Raw genomic sequence first — 12,989 nt, forward strand, 5'->3', positions numbered from 1 at the left:
TTTGGGGTTTTGCTTTTTATTATTTGAGGCTGCTATATCAATGAGAGAAAGACATTTTGCAAGTAATGTTTGGAGCCATGAATAAACACTGGAGTTAAGTGCTACTATTTTTACTGATTTATTTCAGCAGTGTTTTAAAACCCTTTTAAAAATTGTTGACCAAGACAGCTCCAGCCTGCTGGCTCCTCACATCCCCACACCACCCCTGATTTTCACTCTGTTCTTCCAAGAGCCTCAGGAGCAGCTGGAATAGGGCCAAGTAAGGGTCCCTCTACCACCACCACCACCAGTTCCCTCCCCCAGCTCCTCACATTCAACCAGAGCAACTTTGCTCCGAGCTCTGTTTCTTTTTAACATCTTTATTGGGGTATAATTGCTTTACAATGGTGTGTTAGTTTCTGCTTTATAACAAAGTGCATCAGTTATACATACACATATGTTCCCTCTGTTTTTATGTATTGGGCTTCCTTGATTTTCTTTCACTCATTCAACAACTGTCTCTTGAAAACCAACTATCCTCCAAGCATCCTGGGGAGGCATTGTGATACTCCTGGAACAAGGAAGTCAAACTACCCTGTGTTTACGTTCGGGGGGAGGGGGTGGGAGGGTACAGACAATACCCAAACAAGAGAATAGATAAAATAATACTGATAGGAGTATGATAAAGAGAATAATGTGATCATGTGATAGAGGGTGGCTGGAGGGGGCAGGCATCATTAGAAAAGGGGGTGAGGAAATGCCTTGCAGAAACAGTGATATTGGGTGATGTATCTGAGCCATTAGAAGGTTTTAAACAGAGGTGTGATATAACCCAATTTTTAAAAAATCAATTTTGTGTGCTCGGTAGAAGGAGATGGAGAGAGAGTAAAAGCAAAAACGTCATGGGGAAGCAACTGGGATCATCCCAGCAAGAAATCATGGTGGTTAAGGGTTAAGATAGTAACTGGAGATGGAGAAGAATGGACATTTGGAGGCATATTTCAGAGGCTGACAGAATACTTTGGTGGTTTGGATATGATAGATGAAATAAAGAAAGGAATCAAGGATGACTCCTAGTCTTTTGGATTTGAGCAGTTGGATGAATGGTAATGCCTTTTCCTGAGATAGAAAGATAGGAGAAAAAAGTGTGAGTAAAGACTAGAAATAAAGTTTTGTTTTGGACAGTTCTGATTTAAAACCTCTCTTAAATATTCAGGCTGAGATGCTAAGTCAGCAGTTTTCTATGGAGTCAGGAGCTCAGAGAAGAGGTCAGGCTCTAAAGATCTAATTTTGAGAGTCATGGATGATACAAATCATTGGGGCAAAAGGGATCGCCAAGAAGTGGACCCAAGACCATGTTCCAGGAACTCAAGGAATTAAATTCAGCAGGGGAAAGGAAGGCAAGATAGAAAAGGTGATGGATTCTTCTGCAAAAGAAATCTGCAGCAATTGCAGTGGATGTTCCCAGGACAAAGCCCACGGAATACTACAGAATCCCCGGCTGAGGAAATCTTGGCCAGAAATTCAGGAAGAAAATCGGGAGAATTCAATGAATTCTGCTGCTTTTAAAAAGCCTACAAAGATTACAATAAGTAATTTAGGGAGAATAATGCCATTCCTTAAGTGCCACACTTTGGGGAAAAAAATGCCCTAGTCTTGGGCACCACAGCTATGGCCCTGTTATTTATACTTACATGGTCATTGTTCCCAAAGAATGCCCCAATACCAGGGTGGCTAAGATTAGAAGGTTCTAGTCTCTGCTACTCTTTTCAGATCAACTCCTCTTCCATGCCAAACTAGAATTTCTATACTGAGGACAGATTTCCAGTCCAGGAGACCCTGTGGTTAGTTTCCCTTCAAGAGTCCCTCCCAACTTTCCTGGCAGAGAAGCTCAGCTAGAGTCATTGGCCATCCATAAGGTAAAGTTTAATAATGTTGGACTACAACAGGGAAAGAATGGACTTCTCCATGATTTTGTTCCCAGGAAGTTCTTTTGACGAAAGAAATTTTCAAATATGCAAAATTTCTCCAGACACTAGATTTATATCCTAAGAGGTATTATTTCTAACAATAGAAATAATACCAGACCTGTGGCCAGATTTGGTCTGGCCACAGAGGATTTTATTGCACACTTCCCTTACGTTAGTGGAAAACGTTTTTCCTAATACCTATTTTCATTTCTTGTTTCAGATCTTTTACTGTAAGCAAATCGCCTTTTGTGGTCTATTTGGTTCCATATTTTTTGCATTTTTGTGCATTTTGTTGGTGATTTCCCCTTTTGTTGGCGATTTTAAATGCCCCCAGGTGTAATGCTAAAGTGCTGGCTAGTGTATCTAAACACCAGAAGGCTGTGCTATGCCTTACAGAGAAGATACGTGTGTTAGACAAGCTTCCTTCAGGCATGAGTTAAAGTGCTGTAAGCCGTGAGTTCAACGTTAATGAATCAACATGTATATTAAATAACTTTTCTTTGAACAGAAACACACATAAAAGAAAGATATGTATTGAACAGTTAATGAAAATGTTGTGACCAGAGGCTCTTAGGAACCTAACTCTGTATTTCCCCTAGGAGCAATTGTTGAATCTTCACTAATACAGTGTTTGCAGTGACTTTGTAGAACTACCATGAATAATGAGAGCCATTTGTATTTACATCATCAAAGGGACACCACTCAATTGACTTTCCTAAAGGAAGACGACTACATCAAGGTGACCAAGGTCTCTGTAGGCAGAAAAGTGCAAGGCAGCCTTTAAATGGCAGATCTTCATTTAAAAAGACAAAAACAAAACAACAACAAAGAGAAAAATCAAACAAAACATTTAAAGCATTGCTTAACCAGTCCCCATGCCTCCCTCAGTGTACATATGTACTTATATATATATATATCTATATAAAAAAGAAAAAAATACATAAACCAAAAAGCTACACACCAACTCTACAATAAAACTGATATGTAGGAAAGCACTTGGAGCAAATCCTGGAAGATCATATAAATGTTAGTGCAATATGTTCAAATAAGGAAATTGCACAAACACAGAGATAGTTATTTTGATACTAAATATTATTAAAAATTACAACTAAACATATGCCAAATATTAATATATCACTTCATTCGTACCTCACATAATTAGGTGAAACATTTTCTCAGACTGAGATATACAAAAGTTTATATTTTCTGTTTCTTCCTTGGAATATCAGTTGGAGATTGTTAATAATGATACAAACACATGATAGATTATTATATAACTATTCATGGTCATGTTTTAGAAGAATACTTAATATGGGACAATGTGGATCTAGAATGAACCTACAAAGTTGTACACATACTATGATCACAATTTTAAAAAATTACCTAATGCTACAAATATAATGAGAAGACAATAATATTTGAAGTTGTAAACTTCAGCTCTGATGTTAAAGGTAATTTTTATTTTTTCTATACTGTTCTGTATTTTCTACATTTTCTCCAATAAGGATATTACCTTGTATAATAAAAAACTATCATTAATTATGATTTCTATACTGTCACACTGTTTTTATCATTCAAGCCTAAGAAGTATTCACATATGTTTTCATATTAAAAAGCTACACTTTTGTCACCTAAGATCTCAAATAATTAACATTTCTCTAAGCGTTCCAAAATCTGAGTGAAATGCAACAATTTATATGGTCAAGTCTCCAGTTTTCTGATAATGAACGACAACATGAACAAGGCCGTGCAAACAGTCCAAAAACTCTTTTGGGTTTGGAAGCGTGATGCAATTTTCATGCAGAAAGTATATCTTTCCAGTGATGGACGTCAAAATGAGCCTGCCTTCCTGGTGTACCCTCCCGCTAGCAGGAGGCTGTCAAGCTTCCAGGTGACAGGTGAATGCTGGCAGTAACTTGCAAGGCAGATAACCTTCTTAGCCTAAATCATAATTTATGGTATAAATTGCAAGGAATAAAAAAGAAGATCTCTCTAGAGAAAATGGTCTAGACCCACGTGGCATGAAGATAAATACGTAATATCTCCGTACCCATAGCACACCCAGCAGCAAATGGTATTCAGCAGTTACATGAATCGTGTAAATAGGCTGAACAATGTTATTTTTAACGACAAAATGGCACATATTTTGGCACCTGTTTGGAACTCAGAGTTGAGCCTCCTATGGAGCAATAAAAGATTTCATAGTGAATACTGAGCCTTTGTTTTTACACTGATTATAAACTCACAATTTGTAATGGATCTTTAGTGTTAATCCCTTAAAGTGTATACTTGGAGATGTTCTGGGTTCATTTTGAATTTTTAAAAATAAGCATGGGCTAATTTTCTCTCACTCTTTATTTATAAACAGCTTATCTGAGACTTTGTAAGCCCATCAATTTTGGGCCATTGACTTTTGTTTCTCTGCTCCCTTTTGTTCCTATATGTGCTCTCTGTTTTTGTTCTCTCTGATGGTCTCCTTGTGTTGTATTTGTTTTTCTCTCCAGGGCTGGTTTCGTTCGAAGGACACACCAGAGAAAATTCTGACTCAACAGACCTCTTCTATTCTAAGGGGTTGCGGAAGGTAAGTGAAAGCTACTCAGACAGCTTTTGAGGACAGATATTATGTGAGGCTTTGAGATGCTACTTGGCAGGACACAGCGCCAACATGAAATGAAATCATTAAGCCAGAGAACACAGAAGTGGTCCCACAGCTCCAGGCTGTGACCAGAGACCCGAAAGATCCCTGACACTGCTCTTCCTTCCTTTTACAATCCCAGGCTTTATCTGAGATCCAGGATCAAGGGTGAAAGAGTAGTTTGTGCTGGACGGGATTAGTTCTTTCCTCTCATATTCATTTTCCGACGCTTTTGGAAAAGGTAACCCTCTCACAGAGACCTCCCCTTGACTGTGTAGCCACAGAAATAAGTCTCCCAACTGGGAGTATCTGTGCTGACCCTGGGGTATCTGTTGGTTGGGTGATAAACGTCAGCATATGTCCTGACTTCTATGGTGCTACGTGGAGGAGAGAAGACTACAGACTCATTAACAGGCCCAGTTCCTCCCTATGATACTCACCAGGGTTCTTGGCCTTCCCCAATGAATAGAAATTTATTACCGGGCAGACAAGAAATTCAGGCAAGGCTTTACTGGGGCCCCTGCTGTAGCAGGGGGGAACGAGAACAAGTAACAGGTTCCCTTGCTCGCTCCCCAAGTGGCATCGGGGGGCGAGCTTGTTCCTTATATGGGGTGAGGGTAGCGGTATGTCCAGGGGTCGGACCAGAGGGGTGGCTTAGTGGTTTGCCCACCCGTTTGGTGGTGTTGAGTGCGGTACCCTGTTTTTGCTCCCAGCTCTTCAGAAGTGACAGTTGGGTTTTTTTGGTCTTTTTGTACCTTGTCCATAATTTGCCCCAACTGTGCATGCATGCAGTTATTTTTAGTCCCTTATAGCTTCTTTGTATTTTGTTGCTCAAGGAGACGTGTGTCCAGGTGCAAGCATTGCAGCAAAGGGTCCCAGGTCCCAGGTCCCAGCCTGTCTCACCTATACCCCGCCTACGGCAACCGAACAGTCTGGAACGAAGGTAAGTGATTTCCCTGGGGAAACTGAGAGTAATTGTACTTAAGATCTCAACTAGGCAGAAGACAAATGCTCAGTAAGGTAGCGTATGTGCTGAATGTTCAGCTTTGTTTGGAAAAACTTTTGTAAACCTTCATAAACGTCTACATGGACCTAAGGTTCTTGTAAGCTAAAGGTTGACCTCTAAAGTTTTTTCCTCTCTTTTCATTTTATTTTTAAGTTTTCTGGTGTTTCACTAGTACTCTGACATTTAATTATGAGTTGTTAGAATCACCCTAGAAAGAAAATATCTCTGTTCACACTTCAAATACGAGTACAATAATGCCACTTGCTTCATTAAGTCTTGGGCATTTTAACCTCACAGCATAACCGGCAAAGAACCAACAGATTCACTGTAGTGACGTGCAGTCTCTGTTGAGATGATAAACAATACCCCTTCATATTTGAGGAGTCATTGATCATGCCAGGCCTAGGAAGAGTGAAAAGGGGAAAAGTTTTGGTTACTTTTGAAGGAACGAAGTAATGGTTTAAAAGACTGCTCAAGGAAAGACATATATTGTAAAATGTGGAGTCCCTGGAGAGTTTTGCTGAATGCCACGAGCTTGGGAACTGGCAAACCATTTTTACTTCTGTGTAAGACATGCTCTGGGAACAAATTAGATAGTTTGCCGGGGAGCTGCAAGACAGTTTGATTAACTTTCTTTTCTAGGACAAAAGGCTACCATTTAACGCGTAATCCTCAGGAAGCTGTGCGGAATTGAGTGATTCCGGCAATGATATTTATTCCACTTGAATTCCATTTGAGTTTATTGATTCCTTCATCTGGGAAACAGACAATCCAGAAGAAGCATAGAGCAGCTGCAGAGGCAGTAATCCAGGTGTTCCAGATTTTTGCTGTAAATCAGGGGAAGGGATAGGTCTAAGTTGCTCCCATTTGTAAATGCTTCTAGGCTGTTCTTTATGTGAAAAATGACTTATCTTCTAACTCCTCTTTCTGTCTTTTGTTAAGCTAAGACAGAAGCCTAGTGGCTAGCAATAAAGAAAATTGTATTAAACAATTAGAAAAAATTCTTTCCCAGGAGACGAGCTACATAAAAATATGTTGGGTTTTGTAATCAGCGTGAGCTGTGTTCTTAATATCTGAGGGATGGGCTTTTGGACAATGCAGACCTGGAATGCCAGCATTTGCTGGGAACCCGTAACTGTAGGGAAGACAGCTATGATGAATGATTCCACAGCACCCCAGGTCTGTGGAACAAGAAGTTCACTTGCATTTCTGTTTATAAAACAGATGCCTTCAACCTTGATATATTTTTTCCAAACTAATTCCATTCATTAATCAAACTAAACCATTATACTAAACCCCAAGGCTAATATGCTATAATAATTTCCCATATACGGTGAGAACACATTGATTTGTGATTGGGATGAGAAAAGAAGGATTATCTTCTGTTTCCTTTATTTCTCCAAAGCTTTGTGTTTAAAACACATAAAATTCATAATTTAAAACCCTCAGTTTCTTGAGTTCGTAACACCTGATTGCTGTTCAAATAGTTACTGATATGTAAAGGGCCACTGCTATGGTCTGAATGTGTGTGCCCCCCAAATTCATACATAGAAATCCTAACCCCTGAGGTGATGGTATTAGGGGGTGTAGGCTTTGGGAGGTGATTAGGTCATGAGAGTTCTGTCGTCAAGAGTGGGATTATTGCCCTTGTAAACGGGGTTCCCTTCCACCATGGGAGGAAACAAGGAGAGTCTGTATCCCAGAAGAAGTCCCTCACTCAACCATGATGGCACCCTAATCTAGGAGTTCCAGCCCCCAGAACTGTGAGAAATACATTTCTGTTGTTTATAAGCTACCCAGTCTATGGTGTTTTGTTATAGCAGCCTGAACAGACTAAGACAGCTACACTCCAAAGAAACTGTAGAGAAAATTAGTGTTTCCATTTCTAAGCACATGAAGAGAGATGAGGGGCTAGGAGTCCACTGAGAACAGAACCACCTAACATATGCACGTGGGAAACTTCCCTCTAGCTGAAGCCAAAAGGTGTACCGCTATCACCCAATTAACCTAAAATTCTAGAAATTGTAAGTGGAATTGAGAAAAGGAGGAGGTTATGCTCCAGGTCTAAGCTGCTATATAAGCTTCCCTGGTGCCTGAGCTGTGTAATTGTCAGGGTTCCATCAGAGAAGCAGATGACTACTCAGCATGTACATACACGTATGTTTTCAATATAAATAATATATATAGCTAAAAGTTAAAACTCAAAATCTTCTAGAAGAAAACATAGATCTTTGTGACCTTAGAGATGGCACATTTCATAGACAGACAAGAAATGATCATTATAAAACATAGTCCATCAAAATACAAAATTTCCGGGGCTTCCCTGGTGGCGCAGTGGTTGAGAGTCCACCTGCTGATGCAGGGGACATGGGTTCGTGCCCCGGTCCGGGAAGATCCCACATGCCATGGAGCGGCTGGGCCCGTGAGCCATGGCCGCTGAGCCTGTGCGTCCGGAGCCTGTGCTCCGCAACGGGAGAGGCCACAACAGTGAGAGGCCCGCGTACCGCAAAAAAAACCCCTAAAAAACCCCACAAAATTTCCATGCATCGAAAACTATCGTTAAGATGATAAAAAGGCAAGCCACAGCTGGGAGAAAATATTTGCAATACAAATATTTCATAGAAGAGTCATACCCAATGTATATAAGAATTCCTATAGTGAGTAATAGAAAACGAGCTGACTTTTTTAAAAAACTGCAAAAAACTGAAACACACTTCACAATATAATTATAATTATATTATAAATGTAAATGATTATGTTTATATAATTATAAAAGTGGCCAATGCACACATGAAAAGATGCTAAACGTCAGTGAAATACAAATCAAAAGCATAATTTACACTAACTGGAATAGTTAAAATTGAAAAAACTGACAATACTAAGTATTGGGGAGGGTTACAAATGTAACTCTCAAACATTGCTGTTGGCAATGTATGAAGATAAGTACTTTGGGAAACAATTCAGTAGTTTAAACATATACTTTCCATATAACTAAGCAATTCAACTTCCAGGGAAATGAAATTATATTCATTTAAAAAAAAACCTGTACAAAAATTTTCATGGCAACTGTTCCATACCTGTCAAAACCAGAAGAGAAAAGCAATTAAGGAAATAAATTGCTAAATTATATGGCGGCATATCCATTCAATGAAATTCTACTCAACAAAGAAAAGGAAGAGACCACTGTGTATCATTGTATATGGTGCTATATAACAAATCACCTCAAAATACAGTGACTTAAAACAACAACAGTTTATTATTTATCACAATTCCGTGGGTTGAGGGAGTGGCACTTCTACTGGCCTTGCCTAGGCTGACTCCTGCATCTGTATTCAGCTGTTGCCTGGCCAGGGCTGGAGAGTCAAGAGAGCCTCACACACCTCCTGGGGCCTTGATGCTGGTGATGGTCTGGGCACCTGCCTCCATGTGGCCCCCTTATCCAGGTGGTCTTCCCATCCTCTAGGGCTTCTATCTCTCTACATGCAGTCTGTGTCTTTAGCAGGACAGCCTGGACTTCTTTATTTGACTGTTGGTTTCCAAGACATAAAGTAGAAGCTATAAGCTCTCTTAAGGCTTAGATTCAGAAGTCAAAGAATATCACTTCCGTCACATTCTGTTGGTCAATCAAGTCACAAAAGCAGCCCAGGGTCATGCGGTAGGATATAAATCCTGTCATTTGACGGGAGAGGTAGCAATTTTACATTATAAAGGGACAATGTACAGGAAAGTGGGAGTCACTAGGAGGCTGTTTTCACCACTATCCCATTCCATACATACAACAACATCGAGTATTCTCAAAAATAATATTTTGACTGAAAGGAGGCATTCGCAAAAGGTAAACAGTATATTACTCTGTTTATATTAAACCCTAGAACAGTAAAACTAAGCTATGAGTCAAAAATCAGAACACGGTTGCCCCTGGTTATGGGGCCAGGGGTGGGGAGGGTGTCTGAAAATTGGGACAAGGAAGCTTTCTGTAGTGATGGAACTGTGCTATGAATTGTAGGTTACCTCCACTGATATTAGTGTCTCTTGTCCAATCAGCAAAGCATATAAATCTTTCTTTATTGTTCATATAATTCATTCTTTTCCATTAATTGGATTAGCAAACAATCAAATACGCTATTTATTACCTCTATTAGAAGGTGAGGAAACAAGACAGAGAGGATAAATAATTTGCTTATGTCACACAGTTTTAGTAGAGGCTCTAGGACAACTTCTGTGAAGAATTCAAAGAGATGCAAATGTCTCCTTGTCCAGGCAGGGAGGATACATAGGAGGAGCCATGCTTGGAACGGGACCAGTCGTTTACTCCCTAGGGACTGGGGAGACTGTCTTGAATTGGAGAGCTCAAGGCCATCTAAGGATCACTATTCAGACCTGGGGGATTGAGGCCCTCTGGTAATACTAGCCCAGACTTGCTGATTTTTTCAAGAGAATATAGAAATATAAAAATTTGAGTGTGTGTGTGTAATCTCCTAATTGTAAGATATTGAATCGATTTTAAGAAAGAAAAACAAGTGGGCCAAACAAAAGGACTGTGGTTGTAGCCCTCCTCCAAGGCCAGGAGTACTTACCCACACTTAGTTCTTTGCAAAATTGCAAAGTTTGTTTTTCTACACATCTTTTTCCTTTTTCTGCTCAAAGTTGTGTAGCTTGTTACTTTCACTGCCCAGCATTGTGCTTTTCCCAGAGCAGATGCTTAAATAAATGAAGTCAGGTTTGTAAGATTCCCTGAGTCAGAAGCAGAGCTTGAGCTGTCTAATCGGGATGCTTTGGGGGGCCGACATGAGAAAAGGTAACATACAGCAACATCTGACCGTTTCGCGGCAGGTGATAATTTAGGTGGTGCTATCTGTCTTTAAAAATATATTAATTTTCCCTCTGGTTACTTTTTTAGTCAAGTGTCAGATCGACCTAGGAGCAAAGAAATATAGAGAAGGACATAAAATGCTGATGACAATCTGTAATTAACAGTCATAAACATTTCAGGCCCCCAAGGCACCTGTCCCACTTTAACCTCCGCCATACAAAATAGGGAATTGCTTTCTAAAAGGACACAGCCAGCTCATTCAGTAGGATCCCCAGCAACCTTTGCCCCAGTTATCTTGCAGCCCAGAAATCAACACTGTTAGCAGCAAACCTCAGAAGTAAAACTTCAGTACTCATGCTCTAGGCAGGTGTAAATTACTGAAAGCACAGTGAATTCCGTAATTTGATGGTTTCCAGCCATTTCATTTTATTTATTTTTCTATAAAATTTTGGTTTATGTTTCATACTCCAGTGACTAAAGGCTCATGTCAAATGGTTGAGATTATTGGTTCCAGAAATTCCAATAAGCTGGCTTTACTAACATCTGCGTGCTCTGATTTTTGAGCTCATTGGATCTGTGCATATCACCGGGGTTCATAAATATCATATCTAAAGCCAGCCTTTCAGACGTGGAAGACAGAGGGAGACTCACCTCCTGTCTACCTCCTCTCCTGCCCCCAGTGGCTTCAGTCGCTGCTTCTGTCATTTGCATATCGGTCTGTTCTATTTCTTCAGCCCGTGTGTGTGATTACACACTTCTGGAGCCTTTCCAGCCAACTCAGGAGTTTCTGGGCTTTGGTGTCTATCCCCTAAGGCAGCAAACTCAATCTACTTAGAGAGCTGTTAATTAAGTGAATTATGTCTGGTCAGGTGTTTAAACGAGCAAAGAAAACAGGAATGGAAATGACACAAAAAGACTGAGTAAGCTATATGTAAATTAAACAAACAAAAAAACCCAACCCAACCAAAAGAACCTCTTTAAAAGGATTTTTCCTCTAGTCTTCAGTTTCGGTTTTCTCCTTAACTCAATTTGACAGAATACACTTGTTCTTTAGTGAGATCATTCTCATTCCAAATATGCTTGTAAACTTGGGCAAAATGCAGAGAAGAGCTGAGAGGAATAGAAATACTGTGTATTCCCTTTACAAAACCGTTGAAGGAAACGCTGTTTACTTCGAAATAGTGTTCCAGAAAGTACGTCTGCCATCTGTAGTCCAGATGATGATGGTTGTGGTGATGAATTAAACATTTAGAAATAAAAGCTAACTGTTGTTTCTGTTTTCGAGGATAAGGCAACTGAAATATTGTTTCATTACTCTTAATGCGCAAAATAGCTAGAACTTGTTTATGCGTTATATATTCACAACTTAGAAGACATTTAAAGAAAGACACAATGATTGTGGATTTTTGAGAGTGTGGCTTGGCACAGTTTCTGCATAGGCTATGGTGCAGGCATAGTGTGCTAAGACGTGGAGACTGCCAGAAATTGGAAAGCATTCCTATCATCACCATATCTTGCTCTTCAATGAGGGATTCTGCTCTCAGATAGATTGATCGTTTCATGTACTGTCACTCACAGGCATGATTCTACACCTATCAATCAGTTCATCATAAATGTCCCCATCCTTGAAGCTATGATAAGGCATTTAGAAAGCTGTTCATGATTCTTTGCTAAGTGAGATGCAAAGAAAACTAAATGGGTATGATTTCCGAGCGCTGCCCATCAAGAATAGGCAGTCCAAAAGGGACTTGTAAAAGAACAGGGCAATGCGAATAGCCAATACATTCATAAAATATTCACAAAATCAAGGCCCGTACATGTTTTTTGATGTTATTCTTTTTAAACAAAAGAGCAAATTTGATTTGGTTGGTGGGGGCTGAAGCAGAGGAATCAGAGGACGGTGGTGGAATCATCACCTTTCACCCAAAAGTCAAGAGACAATTCCGGTATGAATTGGGATTTCAAAGGTTTCTTGCACGATCAAGAAGGCTGAGAAGGAGACATATAGGCCAGAAAATGAGTGACTGAAATCAAGCTGGACTTGGGAGGTGGCGAGGCATGGAAATGGCCAAAGGAGCAAACTACAAGAATATTAAATTGGGGCTTCCCTGGTGGCGCAGTGGTTGAGAGTCCGCCTGCCGATGCAGGGGAGGCGGGTTCGTGCCCCGGTCCGGGAAGATCCCACATGCCGCGGAGTGCCTGGGCCCGTGAGCCATGGCCGCTGAGCCTGCGCGTCCGGAGCCTGTGCTCCGCGACGGGAGAGGCCACAACAGTGAGAGGCCTGTGTACCGCAAAAAAAAAAAAAAAAAAAGAATATTCAATTGAAGCAGGCTATTCACCTGCAACTCAAGATACAATACTTAGTAAACGTTTCTAGGTTCTGAGGAGTTAAGGAACGTCCCAATCTTCTTTCTGGTCTGTCCACTCTTTCTTACAAACCTCTGTACTTCTCTGCCACTAACCAAAACAGCTAGTCATTCCAGTCAAACAACAGATGTTCCCGGTTGAAGATACTAGCAAAGAAGTGGTCAAAGTGATCCTGTGTGGGTTCAAGGCTGGATGGGGAAGCTTTGGGTACCAAAGGCA

Source organism: Delphinapterus leucas, chromosome 12, assembly GCF_059928025.1.
Source record: "Delphinapterus leucas isolate spDelLeu-1000000601 "Yukka" chromosome 12, BTC_Dleu_Yukka2, whole genome shotgun sequence".
NCBI classification, from domain to species: Eukaryota; Metazoa; Chordata; class Mammalia; order Artiodactyla; family Monodontidae; genus Delphinapterus; species Delphinapterus leucas.